At 38.6% G+C, this 21,015-nt stretch overlaps 1 protein-coding gene across 2 annotated transcripts in view; it reads left to right on the forward strand.

The window, feature by feature from the left end:
- CALCRL (calcitonin receptor like receptor) overlaps window positions 1-21,015 on the forward strand; it is a 63,505-nt gene that overhangs the window by 1,271 nt on the left and 41,219 nt on the right. The gene's annotated exons all lie outside the window — the stretch shown is intronic.

Consider the following 21,015-nt stretch of genomic DNA (forward strand, 5'->3'; position numbering starts at 1 on the left):
AGATACCTTGGGGATGGACTTTGGTGCTCTTATAATTGCGCCAATGCAATCTTCCTGTGCCTGCTGGGGCTGTTGTCATTCCCTTGCACTAATAATGCACCTAACAGCTGAAACCTGTTTAGGAATGTGCTCTGAATGTGAGGTCCTCTCGGTGCATTGGAAGGAGACACTCTAGACCTAGATCAACGTAAGACCACACCTGAAAACAGATGTGTTTTCTTTTAAAGTACACATGCTGTGGTACTGTCTGAAATTCTTAATTAAAAATAACGATCTGTGTTCGCACAGTGTTTCCTTCTCTAGTTTGCTTGAACTCTCATCTATTTCACTGCCTGTAGGAGCAATCCCAAAGTCTTTATCCAGCTCTGGAAATCTGCGCAAAAGGCACTTGGTGACACTAAGTCGGTGGAGATGGCACTTCACATAAAGTGTGCTTATATTGTTTTAATGATCAGTGGGAATAACTGTCTTTAGAAGTATATCAGCTAAATGATTTAGATTCTTATTTTTTGCTCTTCACAAGCAACTGGTGTAGGTTGAAGCGGGTCTTCCCACGGGGATGTGCCAGGCATGTGTGTGTTTGCAGGTTGGATGTCAGAACCTATGTTATGTGCAGGTTAAGCAAAGACAGGCAGGGCGTTGATACAGAACAGTGTGACTGCACTTTTTACTGGAATAAGTACTAAGATACATTGCAGATTCAGTGTTGTGTGTGTCCTTTAAACTTCAAATATTACTGCACCCTGAATTTCTGATCAGTTGGAGTCTTTCTCTGCATTAAGAGATGTAGCACTTATCCCTTTGAATAGGCTTTTTTTGATAAAACCCAACTCTTGAAATCCTGGCCCACTCAGAGCCAGTGAAAATTTTCCCACTGACTGTCAAAGGGCAAGACATTCCTAAATGTGGGTATTTTTCTGTTGAAGGAATTATACATAGATCACTCATCCAGCCACTTACATTCTGCTGTCTTTTGGCAGCTGTTTGGGTTTTTTTGGTAATTTCTGTAATTTTTGAGCACTCCAGTTGAAAAACACCGCTCTGCATATGTCTCGCTGACCAATGCCTTACCTGGGTCAGTAAAGGGACCTACTCTGGGAATACAGTATTGTTCTGTGGGCTCTCTGGGTGTTGCAGTTCAGGTTTTAGACCAGGATACAATTAAGAACAAAACAAAGGGAAGAAAGCGTGCTAACAGATTTCCTTTGACACCCATATAAGTGCTAACTCTGTATTCTGTACATTTGAGGTGATTATCTTTCTCCAGTAGCATTCCTGGCTTGTGCAGGAGCTGGGTAGGATTGGACCCACAGAAGTCTGTGAAGTCATGCAATTCAAACTGGGCCATGGTGATTTGGAAGAAACTATCACTAGTGATATGTTTTTAATAATAACACGTATACAGTGATATTTAAAAGAGGCATATCTAGTGACTGCTCTAGTAAATGTTGAACATAAGTTATCTATTAAAGCCATTGATGGAATTTCTCCCATCAGAAGTCCAAGTCTAAGGTTAGGCAAACAAGGCAGGATTTCTCCTTAAGAAGTTGTTCCCATCTGTTGCCAATGTGTTTACAATGTTCTTGATTTGGTACCAAAATCCCTCCAGTGCTTCTGAGCAGCTGCCTCTCCTGTGGCACACGCAGTGTTTGCCTTACCTCGGTGCCCTGGCCACCTCTGCTCTGCAAGCCTGGGTAGCTCTGTCATTGAGTTTCATGTGCAGCAGTTTCCTCAGCCAAGCTTTGCACTTATTGAAAACAGTCTTTACTTGCTCATGGAGCTGCTCTGTCTCTGGGAAGTATTTTAAGTGTTTGGTTTAGCAAATTGTCTGAGCTCCGGAATTAACTATATCCTTGGTACTGCTGTGTCGAGGAAGGAATGAATGCTGCTACTATCAAAACAGATGTGAGTTGACAAACAAATAACTTTTAGGCAGTAAAATAAGTGTGTTTTTATATGTGTTTATGTGTATTAGACATATAATAACATATTTAGTAAATTATTTCTACATACAACATACAGAGGTCTATTTCATGCTGACTTCCATTATTGCCAGTGTAGCAACTAAAGAGAGAACAGAGGTTTATAAAGAAACTTTTGAAGTAAATCAACTCTAGACTTTATCCTTTGTTTGTAAAACTGTGAATCACACGTGCTAATATTCTGAATTGGATACATCTGAATGCTGCATCTTTCTAATGTTTAAAACAGAAAAAGAGAAAGCTTTCTGTATGTGGACACAACCCATTATTTTTACTTGTTGTATTCAAGTTGGCAGTTCTGATGTTTTCAGTGTAAAAAGCTTGCACAAAGAGAAGCAGAAAATAGCCTATTTCTTACCTGTTACCTTAATGGAGAATTCCACAGCCAGTGTGGTACAATAGAAAATCTTATGAAATTGGGTTCCATTAGACCATTTCTCTTTAGCAACAATTTCTGTTCTATTTTAGAATCTGGGAAGAACTGAAAAGCTAAACTTTCACATTTTCAAAGTTTTGTTTTAACAGTTGTCTCTCATGCTTCAGTCTCCCAAGTTTGTTTATACTGTTTACATTTTCCCAGCAAAGTCATCCTTTTTCTGCCCTAGCTCTGTGCAAACACTTTCAATTATTTCTGCAGTATATGCTGTCCAAAAGTGATTTATTCCGAGTTGCTTTTCTTTGGAAACATGCATTTGAAATGCACTTAACTCACTGTAATGCACCAAAAATTTCCATGAGAGAAGCCATGTTCTCCCTTCAAGAAAAGAAATCAGGCGCTTGTGGTAAATTTGCATGTGTGTCTGAGGCTGTTAGTATATCCTAGGTGTCACTCAAGCCTTTTCTGGCAGTTTTGGCCATGTTTAAGTTGTAGCTGACCATTCTAACTGGATTTAGGAAAATAAAACAATGCTATATGTCTGGATTTATGTCTGGGTCATGCAGGCTACATTTGAAAAATATATCCCCTGAAAATTAGTGCTGATTTTGTTTAATGAAGCCCATACCAGCATGATTTCCCGTGTAATACCATGAACTTGGAGCACACCAAAGAGATCAGTAATTTTTTTTCTTTTGATTACTGTGTTCAAAGCACCTACACCTACCTCATACACTGTTGTTTAGCATCAACTGTGTTTAGGCTGAATATCTTATGTCCCTAAAAACATCTTTTCCACCTATTCTTTGATATTCTCAGCTTGAAAACTGCACAACCTTGAATGTTTGTATGGGCATAAAGCATCACTCTTTGAATAACCATTTAGATTTTTCTCCTTACATTTTTTGTCCCCCATTACAGTGGTGAAATCTTGCCAATTAATTTTCATAAATTTTGTTATCCCAAAACAGACAATTCTGGTAGAGTTTTAGAGTTTCATTAAAGTAAAGCAGAGAATGTAGTGAGAACATTTTTGGTATACCCAACTCATGTGTTTTAAGATTTAACAGTATTTTTTTCCATATTAATTTTTTCAGAAATCAATATAATTTGTCACCAAACGTTGTGCGCTATAATCCTTCCTAGGTAGAAATTTTAAAATTTACTTTTCAGAAATGAGTAAGACCTTTAGTAATTATACTTCCTTCTTCTGTGGTTGCATCTATGTGTTCATTTAGTACCCTAAATGGAGGGAAAGTATTATACTCTACAGCCTTTTATTACTAAAATGGCATGTTTGTGCAATTATTATCCTGAAATATTCTGTATAATGGCAATATCTGCCCTTTGGTTTCAGTTAGTGAAATCCAGCAGGTGTCACTCTGGGGATTAAATAAGAAATATTATACAAACAGAGAGAAACTTTTTTAGGAGAATTTAGAAGTATTTATTCTAATACATTTTTCCAGAATAATTTTTTGACCAGGCATGCCTCCTTACATCTAAAATCTGTTTTTCTAGTTATATTATTTAATGGGTATATTTATTTTTCTCTGTGTCCCCTTGAACGCAGTCACTGGTACGGGATTATACAGTCAGAACTTGTGCTCACAGGTGACATGACTGAAATGTAAAGGGCTGTAACTCAGTTTAATGTTGCCTTGATGGTATTAAAAAATGTTTTTATCATCATCTTTGGGGACCAAAATTGTTCTTTTTGTTGGTGGACATCCTCTTGCACAAGTAATGTGTTTTGTGATGAAGTCAAGGAGGTGCTTCTGCAAGTGACTTACATATTCAAATAGTCTACATACTGTTTGTGTTTTACTTACCTCCAGCTGATGCGTGAAGTGGCTAATCATCCAAACTTTCACAGTGAAAAAGTTTGGAGAAGAAACTTTGCCATGTGTCACGGAGTTTCAAGTAAAAGTCAATGATGAATTGTTTTGGTGTGGGGAAAAAAATGTGTCAAGTTTATTGCTTAGTGTTTCTTTAGGGAATGATGTACTTATGTTGTATTGTGGTGGATTTCTACATGAGTGTGGAGTTCCATATTCTCAGAGTTTCATATTGTGTGGAACAGGAACGTGATTGTTAAAAATTTGTGGGTTTCTAGAGGGGATTGTTGTTTATTTCCCAGACCAGGTTAATGCCACCTTAAACAGAAACAAATAACTCAGCAGGCAGCCTTGGAAAGCAATCCACAAATATAAGTCTGTCTTTAAATGGAAAGAAGCTTTTTTTTTAAAATAAATTCATGCATTCATTTGTGTATTTTTATAAATGCGTATATATACTTACAGATATATATTTTATATGTTTATTTTAAAAATAATCCCATTCTAGAACTTGTAACCTCAGCCTACTTTAAACAATCCAGTTTCCTTTCTCTCACTTCTTTCTCCTGTTTAAGCCCCCCATCCTGTTCCGTTTTTGATTCTATTCAACTTCCTTTCCTGTGATGACTCTGGGTGAGTCACTTTGCCAGGCATTAAGAATGTGGCTTGACAATATTTCCAAAAGCTTATCCTATACTGGCTCATGCAGATGAAATTAACCTCTGCCTTATCCTTCCTCTCAAAGAAATGTCAGTCTTCACACGTCCAGTTTCTTGGAAGGGGAAGGTGGGGGTGGGAAGCCTTTCCATAAATGACCGTGTTGAACTTCAGATCCATCTTCCTTCCAGAGCGCGCGTACCGTAACGAAGCATCGCCATCGCAAACCTCTTTAACATCGATTTAGCGTGAACTGGGGAAAAAGTTAGCTTCAACAAGTTCAGGAAAGCCAAATTAAGGCTCTTTCCTGAGTCCTATTAAAGTACTCTCTGCATGGCTACCGCTGTGCGTTCTTCATTCTTTATTAAATGTGTTGTTTATTGCATTAAAATGCGTGGAAGGCCACCAGGATTGCGCTGGGTTTGTGTGTGGCTGGCAGCAGTTGGGAAAAAAGCACATGTGTGTTTAAGTAGGCACTTAAACACTGAGCTGAGTTGCAGCCTTTCTTGTGGTTATGTTCGTGCCAGCGTAGTGTGGGGCTTGCGGGGGAGGGTTTGTTTTTTTCTTTTGTTTTGCTTCGGGTTTGGATTTTTTTCTCTCCAGTTTTAGCAGAAGTGGGTAAAGAGGGAATTTAAAAAAAAAAGTTTCTAGTCTGTTAATTGTGTATGTGCGTAAGGAAATGAAAGCCTTTCTGCTGCAAACAAACAGGGAAATACATAGTCCTTGAAAAGAAGAACTTTAGAAACCTTTATGCAAATAAGAGTAAGAATTCTCATGATGTTAAACTTTGCTGTTGCAGTCTTCTCCTTGTTCTACAGAACTGGGGAATCTCACCTCCATCGTTTTCCCCTAGGGGAGGTGTGAAAGATTATATCAGATGTAATTTTCTGTGTGTTATGTCCTAAATGCTAGTAACATTGCCTCAGATTACACACCAGTGAAAACTGGTATTTGTTTCATATCTGTTTGCTATCACAGGGTGGGTTTTCTCTAAAACAGGAGTTATGGTTATAATTGGAAGCTCAAACAAGTCAGTCTGGAGTACAGTTGTATTAATTTGAAATTATTTTTAGTTTCTCATTCTGGAAATTCTTAATTTCTTACTAAAGGAGGTGATCTTGGTCCATTTTCAGCTCTTTAAAGTGTCATTATTGGGTTGATTATGGAAGTCACAGCACAATCCTGTAAGAGCCTTTTGTTCCCACAGCCCTGTGCGTGCCGGATGTGCTATATCAGCATTTTGAGAGTACCTAGGAAAATCACTCTGATGTTTTTAACCTTTCATGATCCACTGGGATAGCTGCTGGGCCCAGGTTTTCTTTTCCTTTTTCTCCCTAAATTATTTCAGAAGAGCTTGCACAAGTAGAGCTCTTTCTCTGCAGAAGATCCCTCTTCTGAAAATTGTGCATGCAATCCAAGGGAAGAATTCAGACAATGTAGTTTAACTGGACACTTTTTATTTAGGGCTGCAGGGATAAAATAGTCTGCTGACATGCTAAGCTTTTCCTAGAGTCACATTACAAACCAGTGAAGGACATGGCAGTAATTCAGGGTTTGTTGGAAGGCTGGCAAAATTCTTGTGCTGTCTTTGTGGGGGCACTGGGGCACCGGAGCATGGCAGTGGCTGCTGCCATCTCCAGGGTACAAGTACCAACCGAGCCCTGGTTCAAAGCAGCTTTTAGGGACATTTCTAAGTCTGCATAGGCAAAGGAAGAGAAGTTTCTGTGGAAAGTTATGTTGTCCAGTGAAGACAGTCTGTCATGACAGAGTTATCGGTGATAACTCAGCTTCCTCAGGGAATGCGCGTGTGCCAAACCAAAGTGTTCAAAAATAGCGCTACACATACAGGAATGTGGAAAATTTTAAGCCAGAGGTTTGTTTTGTTTTGTTTTATTTTTACAATTTCTTTATCCCTCGTGTTTCATAGAATTCTGAGTTTTTATATTTTTAAACATTTACAGATTTTAAGCAGGATATTGTCTAGCTCCTCCTTCCATGAGTACTAATTAACAATAAAACAATGAAGCCTGGTAGCAAGGAAGACAAAATGATGGAAGGAATAACAAGTGCATGAAGGGAAAAAAAAAAAACAGTCTGAACCTGAAGATGTTGTTCCCATAGGAAAGTGAACTGAACAAATCAGTAAACAGAATGATGTTGCCTTTAGCATGACTCTTATTTCAGATATAAAGCTTAATCAGGTGTTCTGTGGTCAGTCAGGCCTCAATAAACAGAAAGATTGCTTTAATTGGTGAGAAACCACTACTTACAGTTATGTCTGCGACATGAATTCACAGTATGGTTATGAAATTAGTTGTCTATTCAGTATTTTAATTAGATAGCAAAACCAGACGCTGGGTTTCAGTGTGTGGTCTAGTTAAGGTGTCAGTAATTGCAGTGCTAAGTTAGCTCATCTTTCCTCATACAGAGAGCAGGTGAAATACTCAGCTGTCACACATGGAAGGTCTTTATTACCACCTTTCCTCTTGATCTGTGGAACAGGATACCTCCTATTTCTTCTACCATTTATTGAGTAAATGACTTTGTGATCTCTCGGAATTTAAGCCTATGATTTTTCCGTTATTCGTTCCTGTTTTTCCTGCAATTTGCCCTTTACAGGTAAAAGGATCCTGTTCTCTTCTCAGTTTACAAATCATGAAGGCACTTACAGCTAAGTATTTTTATTCCCCTCATTTGAGTTGTGCAAGTGTTGTGCAGATCTCCACATCCACTGAGCAGCCCAGGAATGCCAGGGCCATCTCCTCACCTCCACGATGGGGCAGGATTTGTGCACGTGCAGTCCCACGTTGCGTTGGTTCCTCTGCTGCCATGCATCCGCTATTAAAAAAAATTGCTGAATGACAGTAATAGCGAGGAACAATGGGCTATTACCGGATGTTCAGACAGGGTCATTACAGTATATTTTCTTGTGCAATCTTGTTATGAACAAGATTCATATTTACCAGCTTGTTTTATTTGTCAGCACCCTATTATTAATTGGTGTTGCAAGGCTATGAACTGCTCGTTTTCTAGCAAAGGTCAATTTGATGAAATGAAGTTTTTTTCTAATAGCTCTATGGAAAGCTTCTTTTCAATATTTATAATAAATTTATGGATTTTGTAAGTATTGGGTGTATATCATCACTGGTAATGACAAAAAAAGGAATTTTTTTCACCATCAAACTGCAAATTAGCCTTAGTGTACTTAGCAAAATCACAGAATCTTGTGATGAGGCTGTTGTATTGGAAAATCTGGGTAGATAATTTTTAAAAAAAAAAAGTATGTTGCTTTTGGATTTTGAAAAGAAAGTGGTTTATTTGCAGCAGTGCTTTTTGACATATAGGGGATTTTTACATGTTTTGCAACACTTAGAACCCAAATCCTTTGATTTAAAAGGCAAAGGTGAAAAATAGCACCTAGTTGAAGCAACTGTGGGCTGTTTCTTTGTGTGGTGAAATTAACTCTCCCTGAAAGACACCTAGTAAATGGGCACAGCTGCAAACATTTGAGAAGGATTCCAGCTAACGTGAAATAAGGAGTTCAAGCAAGAGAGGATTCAGTCAAATTTGGGATCCAGGAATTAGTAGAACAGACTAGAAACCAGTCCACAGGGATTTGAGATGCTGATGAAAACTGCATTTGTTTTTGGCATTGTATGAAAATGTTTCAATTTTTTATCAAGACGTGTCATTTTCTTAGATGTGAAAACGGTTGTCTTTGTTTTCTTGGAATAAACACAGCCCAATTTGGAATCCTGGGCTCTATTTGTGTAAGAGAGTCTAAGGAATGGAAAATAAAGGGTACTGTAGGTCAGGACTGAGGTTAGCAGGACTGCAAGGGGAAGTGTGGCAGCTGAGGATCCCTCAGCGTGTCTGTGGCTGCCCCGTTTGCACGCGAGTGTGGGCAGGGCTGGGAGCTGGCCATGGCAGGGATGTTCGTGTGAGTGTCACAGAGTGAGGGATGTGTCCATGGACACGAGGTGACACTGGGTGAGACTGGAATTGGTGCTGCTCCTTGAAAGCTTTTGTAAGGTGTATAGATAGCTCTTGTCCAGTTTGACAAATGGCTCATTGGAGACCAAATATTTTTCCTCAGCTCTCTTGACTCCTTTTGGCTTTTGAGTCTTCAATCCTACAAAATCCTTGAAGTTACAAGGAACACACAAAGTCCACATACTTAGTGAGACTGTATGGATGATGCTCAGAGCACGAAGCAAGGTCAAAGGTTTATAAATCCAGATACAACTTAAAAGCAATTAAAAACAAGGCGGGGGTAAAGCTGGGGATGAGCAGGAAATATTGAAGAGTAAGCCTGTGATGCTGAAAATGTCTTGTATACTGGTCAACAGCACTCCTGCTTTTGAAAAGTGAGACACAGAGGGTGCTCAGTAGTTATTTACCACATCTAATGTTACTTGTATCTGATAAAAAAAATAAATTAATGTATTACTTAATATAGGAGGGGCTGTGTGCACTGCTTAATGTAAAAACAAAGCAACTAATTAATGCCAATCAACAGTACTTCTGTCTCAGTTAACTGCTGAACAATAATTAAAGTGTTCCTCCTAAAAGATCACATGATCTTGTGTGGATGAATGCAAGCATGTTTTATTGAACTTAAAAAGGTCCAAGAAATATATATGGATTTCCAGAATCCATTTGTAACTTTTTTAAGCAAACATTTGCTTAAAAAACATTTTCAGAGCATTGAACATGACAAAAGTATTAAAGGTGATGATTATTTACATCAGCTGGGTTTTCCTAGAGGGTGTCCATTTCAAAGGGCACTAGGTTTTTGGGCGAATATCATTCCAGTAAGGGGACCATAAAGCAGGTTAAAACCAGTTTATTTTGGGTTTCCAGAGGGGTGTCCCACAAGTGACTGCTGAAAATGTTTCTTTTGATGAGAGAGAAAGATTGTAAGCATACTTTGATAGAAAAATAGTCCTGTAGAGAGGGAAGAATGCAGTTTGTCCCAGACAGATAGTTGTTTCCTGACATTGGGCATTTGGTTAACAGCTTCCAGTGTTTGATGATGTCATGGGTCGTATGGATTCTGTGTGTTTGGGGCCCTTTGGGCTTAACAGGAAGGTCACCAAGTTATCGAGCAACTTCTCTGTTTGACGAGATTCAGCTGCCCTTCCTGCCCCACTTTGCAGAATCTGAGCTTTCAAAGACAAAGCAGTGCTGCTCCTGGCACTTTGCCAGTATCTGGACCTTTTTTCCCAGCTGAAAAGGTAAATACCCCAAGAGATGGAAGTAGTTCTTTTCATTCTGCGTTGTGTCCTTCGGATCCTACTGACTCTTCATCTACCAGAACCTCTCTGTAAAAACCAAATGTGTCTTCATTCCTTTTCCTATGCTCAAAGAGTCTTAGACTTTCCAAGGTGTCTATCCACAAATGTCTAGATAAAGGATTTGCACTTTTCTGCAGCCCTCTAGAAGAACTTATGATTCTCTCTCTATAAAACCAGAGAGTATATGTTGTAATAAAACAAAGCATAGAAACAAACCTATGTCAGTAACACAAAAGGTGGTTGAGCCAGAAACCTCCTCCAGAGGACCTTTTAACTTATTTTGTCTGGCTGCACAAGACCATGGATTTCAGAGCACCTGTTTTTAAGTTGCATCTCTTGCAAAGAAGTGCAAGATACACGTGTGGAAGTTGTGGTTATGTCTTTGTTTTCAGGAATGAAACTGCCTCTGGTTTTGTTGCCAGAACTACGGAGTAACAAAAAAATCCATTGTTGCATTGGCTTTTTTTTTTTCCCTTCCAAAAAGCAGCAAGTGCATTATTGTTGTTGTTGATGGAAGATCCCTTTTCACAGTCTTCCAACGACTTCAGTATTTTCCTTGTTTTGCATCAGGGAGATAACCTTTGTAACATCCTGTTTTATTTACCAGCCATATCTGTAAACTGCAGGAATCCTTCCTGTTCAGCTCACAACACAGTGCTCAAGACAGACAGAAATCCTTGATCTTCATTAGAAAATCATTTGGTAACAAGCTGAATAGCTCTGTGACTCCTATCGGGTGTTTGTTTTAAATAGCACCAATTAATAGTTTTTTCAAAACTAGAAAAGGCTGAAGTGAGTCAAATGAAATCAGAGTTCTTTTGCATCTTCCCCAAAATTCACACTGTACTGTGTTGTGCACTGGTCATGAACAGGAAAGGTTTTGTGACCAATCCCTCTTTAATTTTATACATCTCTGCAGTTCCTCCTCTTTTGCTGGAGTTGGAATCCAAGTACAAAACTACCATGGAAAAAGACTGCTCTTGCATTTTTTTCTGGCAGACTTACAACCTGGGAGTATCTAAATTATCAGAGAGCCTGTTCTCATGAGAGTCCTGTCCAGATTTCCAACAAATCTGGAACATCATCCAAGTAAGTGTAGAAACCTACACAATCACACAGTTACAGTGAAGCCTGTGGTTGAGTTTCTTTGATGTGGTGTGGCTTTTTTGAGTGTGTGGTTTTGTTGGTTTTCTGGTTGAATTTTTTTTGGTTGCTATTCTTCCTTTGTCACTTTGTATAAAAAGACTTTTATATAATTTTAGCATGTTTCTTTGTCCCCTTCCCTTGTTAATATTTTTTTTAATTCAGATTGATAATTTTCCATTCTCATAGAAATAAATGTCATCTTTTTTTGAACAAGAGTCTGTTACATTGGAGGATGATGAGAGTTTTGCACAATGAGCTATAGAACTGGTTCATACTAATTTTCTAATTAGAATTTGATCACTAATGAAATTAGTGGGTGGATACTATTAAGTAAAATGGATTTTATTGCTTAGTTTCAGATAGATTTAGTACGGAGTTTTATGCTATTGGTATATCAAATTGTCCTTGTCCACAAATCTTTTCTAGATATACATATTTCATAGTCTGACATGGTCCACTCCTTAGTTCCAGCATTGCTCAAGGTGTGCAGTACATGCAAAGCTGGGTGTGGAGAAGCTGTGCATGGAGGCAGTGAGCAGCATGAGCAGAACAGGCTGTTTGCTGGGCAAGGTGAAGCAGCTGTCAGTGCTGTGCCTGTGCTCGTACTCACCAGTAATTAATTCCATCGCCTGAGCAAGAGCGCTCCAAGACCATGTTATCATTCCAGCACAGTCCTGCCAAGCAGCTGGTGCTGCTCCTTGTTTTTGTTTCTTTCTCAGGGAAGTAGGATTGAGCTCACTGGAAATGTTTCTCATCCTTCTCTGATATAAATCAGTAAACATAATCACTCAAAGAAAAACACATTTACCATGCGTTACCTGTGTGGACAAATACATGTTTCCCAGTGGTGACTCCTGGTTGATGGTTCTGTAATAGGTAAACTAATAAGATATGTGTGGTTTAAATTTTATTTCTTTATTAACATCCATATTCTCCTTAAATAAAGTTTGATAATCTGATAAGTTTAAATAAATTAGCCTTTTAGGAGGAAAGCCTTTATCTATGTGATGAATGTGAGGGGAAAGAGCATTGGTCAACGTAACTTGTGTCAACAGAATGTTTTTCAGAATTTATCATTATTTACTTAGAGGTGTTTTGCTAGGGAAAAAAATACACTTTTCTAGCACCTACGTACTGTTTCAGTGGCTCATGAAGGAATGTTAATAAGATTCCTACACTGGGTGAGAGACAGGAAAATATATCCACTTCTGAGGGGGAAAATCCAGCTCTTGGTAGACTGTTAAGTGTTTTTGCTCTGAGACCTGTACTAGCATCTTCTTATCAGCCTTAATTCAGCAAACATTAGTGAGTTTAATTTCAAATTGCTCTTATTAGATAAATTGTGCCTCTGTGCACTCTGATCATAATGTGAAGGGGCTTGGAAGAACATTAAATATACAGAAGGCTGCTTGGCTTTTTCAACTCTGCAGCTTCTTATTTGAGGAGCTAAATTTGCTCATCAATTCCCAGTCTTTGGGCATCAGCCTCAGCACCTTCTCACCCCACCTACTATAAATTTGTATAGAATTTTTATGTCCTGATGTGCTGATCTGCAGCAATAGAAACAACATATGGAAACCATGTGTCTCCAAAATAAGTCAGGTCAGAGAAGACTTGCTACTAATAAGCTGGTCTCAAGTCAAAGATGATTGTATTTTCTGATGAATTTGGTTTTGTTTTCCTTTGCTCCTTAATCATGAGTTGGCTCCTGGCTATTGCACCTGAGTAAGTAGTTCAGCTTTTACAAATTTTAAGTGGTTATTAGGTAACTTTTATAACATAAGGACCAGAAATTTTCAGGCTTAAACGGTTCCAAGGGGTCTGTATATGATCATACTGTGTTCATACTATGTCCTGTACACTTTTGTACCTTGCAGCTGTGGCTTGAGAATGATGTAAAACTGACAAATGTGCCAGGTTTCCAATTAACTGAAGAAAATGTGCGAGTTTGTTTCCAGATACTGGGATTGAGCTCTTTTCCCCGCTGTTACCTTCTGTCCCATCCTGATGATTTTTTTTCCCTTAGGTTTTTGAAAGTTTGTCTCCACAACAAGTTGCTCTTAAGACCAATTAATATTGTGGAAACAGATGTTTTTGATTTGTTAGCAGTGACACATTGTTTTCAGGGATCAGAATATTTCAGGGATCAGGATATTACATTTTTGTAATGAAATTCCTGCTTTTCATTTATTTTAGAATACTTAATGTTATTTCACAGGTGTAATTGGATTGGAACCTTTATATTCAGGACATAGGATTTCCCATCTTGAATGAGATATAGGCCAGTGAGCTTTAGTATCCTTTTGATTTCTGTATATACCCTGTGCATGGTGCTTCCTGAAATGGGGGGAAAAAAAAGTATATGTCACCTTAAGAAACTGAATTTGTTTTTTCAATTACTTATCTGCAGAAAAAAGAAATTCTCCTTAATGGTCGTGGGAGCTAATTAGCACTCTGAGACTCACATGTCTTGAATCTGGCTACATATTTAGGTAACAAAGATAGAATATAATGTTATCCAGACTTGACTGAAAGGAGTTGGATGAAAAATCTTTAGTGTTTATGAACAAGCTATATAATAAATAAATAATATATTTATTATACATATATTTATTATATATATTATATATAATATATATAAATAAGCTATAATGCTGCACTATATAAAGTAATACGGTATTTTCATATTTATTGGCCGTTAATTGCGTTGACTTCCTTCTCCTCTGAGAATTAGGACAGAAAGGAAGGCATGCTTGTGTTTTGTTTGAAGCCTTGATGAACAACAGCTCCCTTTCTTTTTTACCTTACTAAACTTGTGGCTCAAACAAAATCATATTTTTCAAAGTGAAAAAATTTGGTTAAAGTGACAAAATTCTCATTTGCCTACTAAGCATTTGCTAAGAGTACAACTTCTCTTCTTCAGGAATGGTGAGGAACTGTACACTAAGACCATTTGAACGTCTGGATTATTGAGGGTAGGATCAATATTCACCAACTACTCAAACCTTGCTTCTTCCTTCATCAGCAAGAAATTGGATTAATAACATGAGTGACAAGCATTCCGCATTTTAATGATTTTTGATGCCCTCAATAAGTTAGTTACATTTCAATGACTGTGTTTTGCCTCTTGATAGGGTAAGGGCAAATGAAGTATGGAAAAGGAAAGAATACATGAAATATGATCACAGTTTCTGTAATGAAGAAGCCTCTCAGGGAAGACCCAGGATCACACCCAGGTTTGTTCTGGGCAGGGAGGGATGACAAGCCATGAGGCTCTTAAGGGCAGTAACCCTGCAGAAATGCCCTGGAGAAGTCAGTTCCCAATGTGCCATCAAGCTGTGAGAAGTACCACAGGGAGAATGAGAAATGTGTGAAGACTCACATTGGTAGTCATCTCAACAAGTCTGTCTTGGCACTTAAATTAAAAGACCCTAATTCAAATTAACTTCCAGGTGTACCAAAAAATGACAGAACTTAGAGATTTTCACAGTTTTAAACAGTTTGTAGCTTAACTGTTGCATGGGACATAAATTTATCTTAAGAGTGTAAAGATTTGTCTTTAGAAATTTTAGAGTTTTATAATTTAGATAGTTCTGCTTTCTTACTTTTATGAACTTCAGTACAAATAGGAAGTAATCTGCAATAACACAAAAGTTACTGAAGCATTTCATCCCTTGCTCATAAATGCAGTTAATTCTGAAATCCACAGCTCAGATACTGGCTTTCAGCAATAACTCCTCAGTTGTCCCTCTGGGGTGTAGATCCAGCTAGGACAAGGAATGCTAACAAGCCTTAGGATGTAGCAGCAAGTACGTCATAACCACTTTTGCCAAGAAACTCATCCAGTCCCACAGTGATCATCTCCACCTATGTCACAGTCCTGCAGGAGAGGGGATGTTGCTGAGAGAAATTCATTTGAGCTATTTCATGGTAGAAAACAGTGGGAGATGTATAGGTTTTTAATGAGAGTTTAATATAAACTGGGTGGGTGTTTTGTCTTGTTTTGTTTGAATTTTGGTTTGGGTTTAGATTTTTTTTTATTATTATTATTTTATTTTTTTTTTGCCTTGAAGCCTAGAACTGATTATCATAAAGAAAATTTCAAGTTGCACTGGTCAGAGGTCAAATACAAATGAAAGTGAAGTTAGAAATAGACTTTCCACAGCCTAAATTGTGAAAATTGTTTTTCCCAATAAATATATTGGTATTACACAGTGTACCTTTCAAAGCACACTAACTGAATATATTGAGAAATAAAAAGTAATTAAAAGTCATAGTTTGATTTTTTTAGAGTAGGAACCTATTGCTTGTAGTGTAGTATCTTTGATAAATAGAACATTTTTAATAGCTAAAGTGGAATTATAAGTAGACTCCATGAGCAAACATGGGTGTGCAGTAATGAGTGATGTTCCTAACACAATCACACAGTCCTGGCTGTTGGAAGCTGCATTGTTAGGCTGCTGGCTGGGACTCAGGATATCCCTTTCTGCTTTCACAAAAATCTCTTGGGCCTTTAATTTCCAGCTGAACAGTCACCAAAGGTCCATGAAGAGACCTTGAGCAAAACTTAGACCTCACTGAGCAATGCGGATGCCCTTTATTTATTTATTCATTTTTAGTGCATGTTCTGTTTCGGCTTTTCAGCTCTTACAGATGTGGCAAAAATACTTGAAAGAACTTACTAATTGTACAAGGGACTATCTAGATTCAGAGCCTGGTCTTATTTCAGTGCAGAATAGCATTTCTCCTTGAATATATGAATCTCTTTGTCAAACATTGTCTCTAGGAAGATGCATTCATTTTTTTTGAGCTCCTTTGGGAAGCAGAGAAGGTGCTTGTGTACTGCTTTTGTAAGATTGTACCTTCAGAGCTGCCATTTTTAGGGCTGTCTGGCAAAGTTCATCAGTGTCAATTACAGCCTCAGAAACAAGAGTCTAAGCTCAACACAGAATGATATTTAAGTAAAAATGATCTTTGATGGGAAAGAATACCACCCTTTCCTCCACCTCCTCTCTGTACTTCAAGATCACTTGACTCTTTTGGTCCCTTAAACTCTGGGAGGAGCCGTTTCCTGCAAAAAGGGCTGTGTAAACAGGACAAATCAGAGGCTGCCCACAGTGCTCATCTGTCCTGGTGACTGGGACACTGCAGTCACTGGAAAACTGCTCAAGTTGTGTTTGCCAGGCTCTGGATGCTGATAGCCCTGCTGAGGCAAGCTTTTAGCTCTGTGCTAATTTTCATTGTGTTCTCCTAGCTCTTGTTGGGGTTTCTCTAAAAATTGTGCTTAGCAATGTGTCCTTTATCTGCAGTGCTTGGAGATGGCCCAGTGTGTGTGACCCCCTTTTCTCAGGACCTTTGTTTCTCCTTGATTCTGCTCTGAGCATGTTATGACTCAGTGACTTCAGTGAAACTGAACAGAATGCAAACATGCTATGTGGTTTTTTTTTATTGTTCATAAAATTTTAATTCTGATTTTTCTTTTTTTTTTTTTTTTGTGTGTGTGGGTTTGCTTTGGAGGGGCGCTTTTTGTTCTTCTTTTTCTAATTATTATAATTCCTGTTCCTTCAGCTCAGCTGTTTCTAGGGAAGGCACTTAAAGGGGAGGTATTCAGTATCTGGGGTGGGATGGGATGAGCCAGCACTCAGGCACCTGCTGCTTCCTGGGAAGCCCATTAGGCCTGGCCCAGTCCATCAGGATACAGCAGATCCATCGGGGCCAGGCTTGGTAGGTGTCTCTTACACCCTCTGGGCATCTCAGAGAGCACTGGGAGCTCTGTGAGAGGCAGGGAGTTCAGCCTTTGGTCTTGATCTATCTCCTGACCCACACAGGTGAGAACAGCACTGGCAAGATGTGTGCAGTTAGAGTTGAGTGCAAATGGAGACTGTACTAGACACTGATTACCCCTCTACCAGTTTGGAGAAAGCAAAATGAGAGACAGAAGTGTATTTCTAATGGGTTTGTGCTTCCTGCAATAGCTGTGTGTGTTGTTCACCTTTTGCAACTGTAAAAGGTCAATTAAAAATAAAAAGAATGATCCTGATTAGCTGGGCAGGTCCATTTCCACTGCACCAGCATGTGTTGTGGGTGTCCCTGGGGTATTTTTTGGAGAGCAAAATAGTTGATGGTGCTGGTACTTAAAAAGCTCAAGTTAGCTTCTGAAGTTAACACCCATTCAGTTCCTTTGTTTTGTTCGGAGTGCAGAGATTTAAGAATTCCTTTGTGTACTTTGACCACTGTGAATAAATTTCCCCAGCTAAACAGAGTTGTTCAGAATCACTTTTTATTTGAGTGTGTCAAAATCTAAACGAAGCTTTGACTCCTACATCTGCATATTTTTAAATTGATCCTCAGTATTGATAATTACCAGGTTCTGGATTTTGACTGTGCTGTGCTGTTAAACGGATACCTAACATTAACATATTACGCATCTTATTTTACTAAGTTGTAATTATTAAATTACTTTTTAAAAAATTAATTATTAAGTTGTATTCTATTTTACATTGTAGTATTTTTCACATTTTTGTCTAGGAATACATTCTGTGACAATAATTTTCTCAGGGTTCTTGTCCTTCCTTAGACATTCTTGTCCTCTGTCAGGATGGCTTGCTTAAGAGTTGAGATTGCTTTGTGATTATGTGTAAAGGAGATTTCCAGTTCCTCTTAGGTCTTCATGGGAGTAAGGAAGGAATCAGGAAAACCAAAGCTAACTGCTTGGCAGATTACCAGAATCAGACATTTCAGTCACCTTTATCAATGCCTGTCTATTGCAGGGGGCTGTTACTTAGTGGGATGTGACACTTGAGTTTCATTACACCAAGTAGGAAAACTCCAGTTTCCAGCTGGGAATTGCAGGTAGAACATGATGTGAAGCTGTATCAGTTTGGTTATTGGGGCAGAGCTAAGAAAAGTGGAAAGTGGCATCCACAATGCTGCTAAATGCAATTCAGTCTGTGGGGCGAGTGCTTGGAATGGGTAGCAGATATTAGAAGGGGATAGAGCTGGAGGTAGGAGGTCACCTTAGGTAATGGTTTCTTCTCAGCATGGGAAGAGTCTCCCTCATGTTTCTTAGGAGCAAGGAGATTGTTCAGATAGATTGTCTCACTTGAATAACACTTAACTCTGGAGAATTCCTTGTGGGAGATGTTCCTTTAAACTCAGGTGTCCCTAGTGAGAGGCATTAATATCCAAACCACAGCCTTAGAAGGGATTTTTGTCCTGAGACCATCTCAGAGGCAGGTAAGTACAACTCCAGGTGAAAAACTAGTATAGATAATAAATGACAATTTATTAGCAGAAATACTGGTTTATATTTTCCTGACTTTTCATTTCTCTGGGTCTTCTCTTAACCCAAGGAATTTTACTCTCTATTTGCAGTCCTTCTGATGACAATCCCAACAGAAATGAATGATAAATCCGTTGCTAATTGCTGAATGGATATTTAAACCTCAGTTGGGATACAATGTGCAAAGTGGTGGTGGGCAGATCATTCAAATTCCTTTTTTTTTTTTCTCCAGCTTGTTAAGGGTTTTATTACTTACGGCCTTCAAAAACTGTCAGTTTTTGTAGGCTTCTCAAAAACTGTAAATCTAAATGGACTGATCCTGAACACGGCACTTTCTCACTGGTATTCACTCCTACAGAGAAGGAAAATTATATCTGTATTAGAAGCTGAAATTTATTTATATCCCATAGACTGTATGTCAGACATGAAGCTGGTTAAAATACCTCCCACAATAGATGTCTGTAAGAGCCACACATGGCTTAAGAATTCTTTCACAAAGCCCTTACTGAATATATCAACTGACTCTCTACTGATTTAGGATCAGGTTTTTTTAATTCTCTTGATCTTGTCTTCCCTTTATGTTCTTTTTTGGTGCTTCTCTGTGACCTTACAAGAATAATGGCATTGAAGGGCTATTTTTTATGGTTTTCTTGCTAGAACTGAAACCATTTTCTTCACAGGGTATTGATTCTACATTTGGTAGCATTATATATTTTCAGTAGCTGACTTGGCTCCCACATTTGGATTAGAATGAATTCCCCATCGGTTTGGTAGTCTGATTTCCAACAGATGCTTTAGAGTCATGTTTCATGTAATGTTTGACCCTCAGAGATCACCAGCCAAGTGGGGTTCAGAGTTCAGATCTCTGGGTGATGGCCACTTGATGTTCCTTAAAAACACTCATCAAAAGTCTCTTTCTGTTCTCCAAAGCTTTGTAAAGTGGTGTAATGAAGCAGCCTGAGGATCAGTAATGCCTTCAAAGATAGAAGTTGTCTTGTGGCAATGGCATGAGAGTGGATTTACTCATTCTGGTGGTTGCAAATGATGCTTTCTGATATCTCAACATCTTATTGAATTAATATTTAGGAAATGATGCTTTTAATATAGAAAACCCAAATACACATAAATTTGTCTTTATGTCATTAAAGTTGGCTTCTTGATTGGGGTCTGTGTCTAATCCATTCCATGCTTGGCTTAGACAAAGCTAGAAGTACTTTGCTTCCTGGTCTATAAAACATTTATGTGATATCTGGAATAACTAATGCCATCTGCAAAATGCCACTAGTTTTGGAATGATGTACAGGAATGATGTTTAGCACTGCATAGTCAGTAAAGGCTTGAGCTATCACAATGGAACACCGACAGTAAAAATGATTTTGTGATTTCTGTATGCTGCATTCATCATTGAGTGGTATTAAAATAGTCTTTTGCAGTACTTGTTTTCTAATAACCTCCTGAGAAAGGGAGCTGCTTGGGGAGGAAACCAACCAGGCTTCATTCCTGCAAATTTGTATTTCTTTTGGAATCCTGGAGGACTTATGGCAGTGAGGAGTTACCTCATGAGATGTTACCCGTTCTTTGTGTGGTGTAGGCCTGTATCAATTGCCAGGCATTTTTGCTTCCATAAAATCACTGACAGCATCAGTAAGTCACGTACCTGTTAGGGAATTCACCTGCCAGCAAAACTCGCATCCAGTTAGAATTTAGTACAGAAGTCCTGTGTCTGCTATCTTAATATAGCTCCTTTGGAAAAACACAGCCAGTTGTTCTTAGAGCTTCTGAAGAGAACACAGTTCTCCAGCATATGTGCTGATTAATTCAGAATATCTCATTCATTACCTGCTTCTTTCAGCAAATATCCTGCTCTATCAACAGCAGGAGGAAGCCAATGCAGGAGAAATCTGGATTTCACCAAAGGAAGCTTGGCATAAGCTACCACGATAGAAATTAATGCAGATTTTTTTACTTGTGTCTGAATGGTTCCCTTGCATGGAGTCACTTGGGTGATGTTGTTTCCGTTGGCTTCAGCAATGTCAAGGCCATTGATGATGAAAGTTCTGTACTGTTTTTCCCCATTGCTTGGAAAATTGTCTCTCCCTCCTCCCTCCCTTCCCTCCTCAACCAAATCACTGCCAAGCAAGCAGCTGTGAACAGAATTTCTCAGCAAGATGAATTTGAATTTTCACATGCTCTGTGGAACAGGATATACAAATACCATTTTGTGAGGGTCACAATTGAGAGGTGCAAGTCCAGAATCTCTGAAGGTGCATGAAATGGATGAGTCTTTTGAGGTGTCTTGCTAAGTTAAAGAGTATAGGAAAAAAAAATTAAAAATGCATGCCAAGTGCATTTCTTACTGAGTTTTGGTACCTCAGCCTGAGAAAAGTAATGCCTGCAAGTTTGATGTCCAAGCTGTGTATCAAAGCCAAACTAACGC

This window comes from Poecile atricapillus, chromosome 5, assembly GCF_030490865.1.
Source record: "Poecile atricapillus isolate bPoeAtr1 chromosome 5, bPoeAtr1.hap1, whole genome shotgun sequence".
NCBI classification, from domain to species: domain Eukaryota; kingdom Metazoa; phylum Chordata; class Aves; order Passeriformes; family Paridae; genus Poecile; species Poecile atricapillus.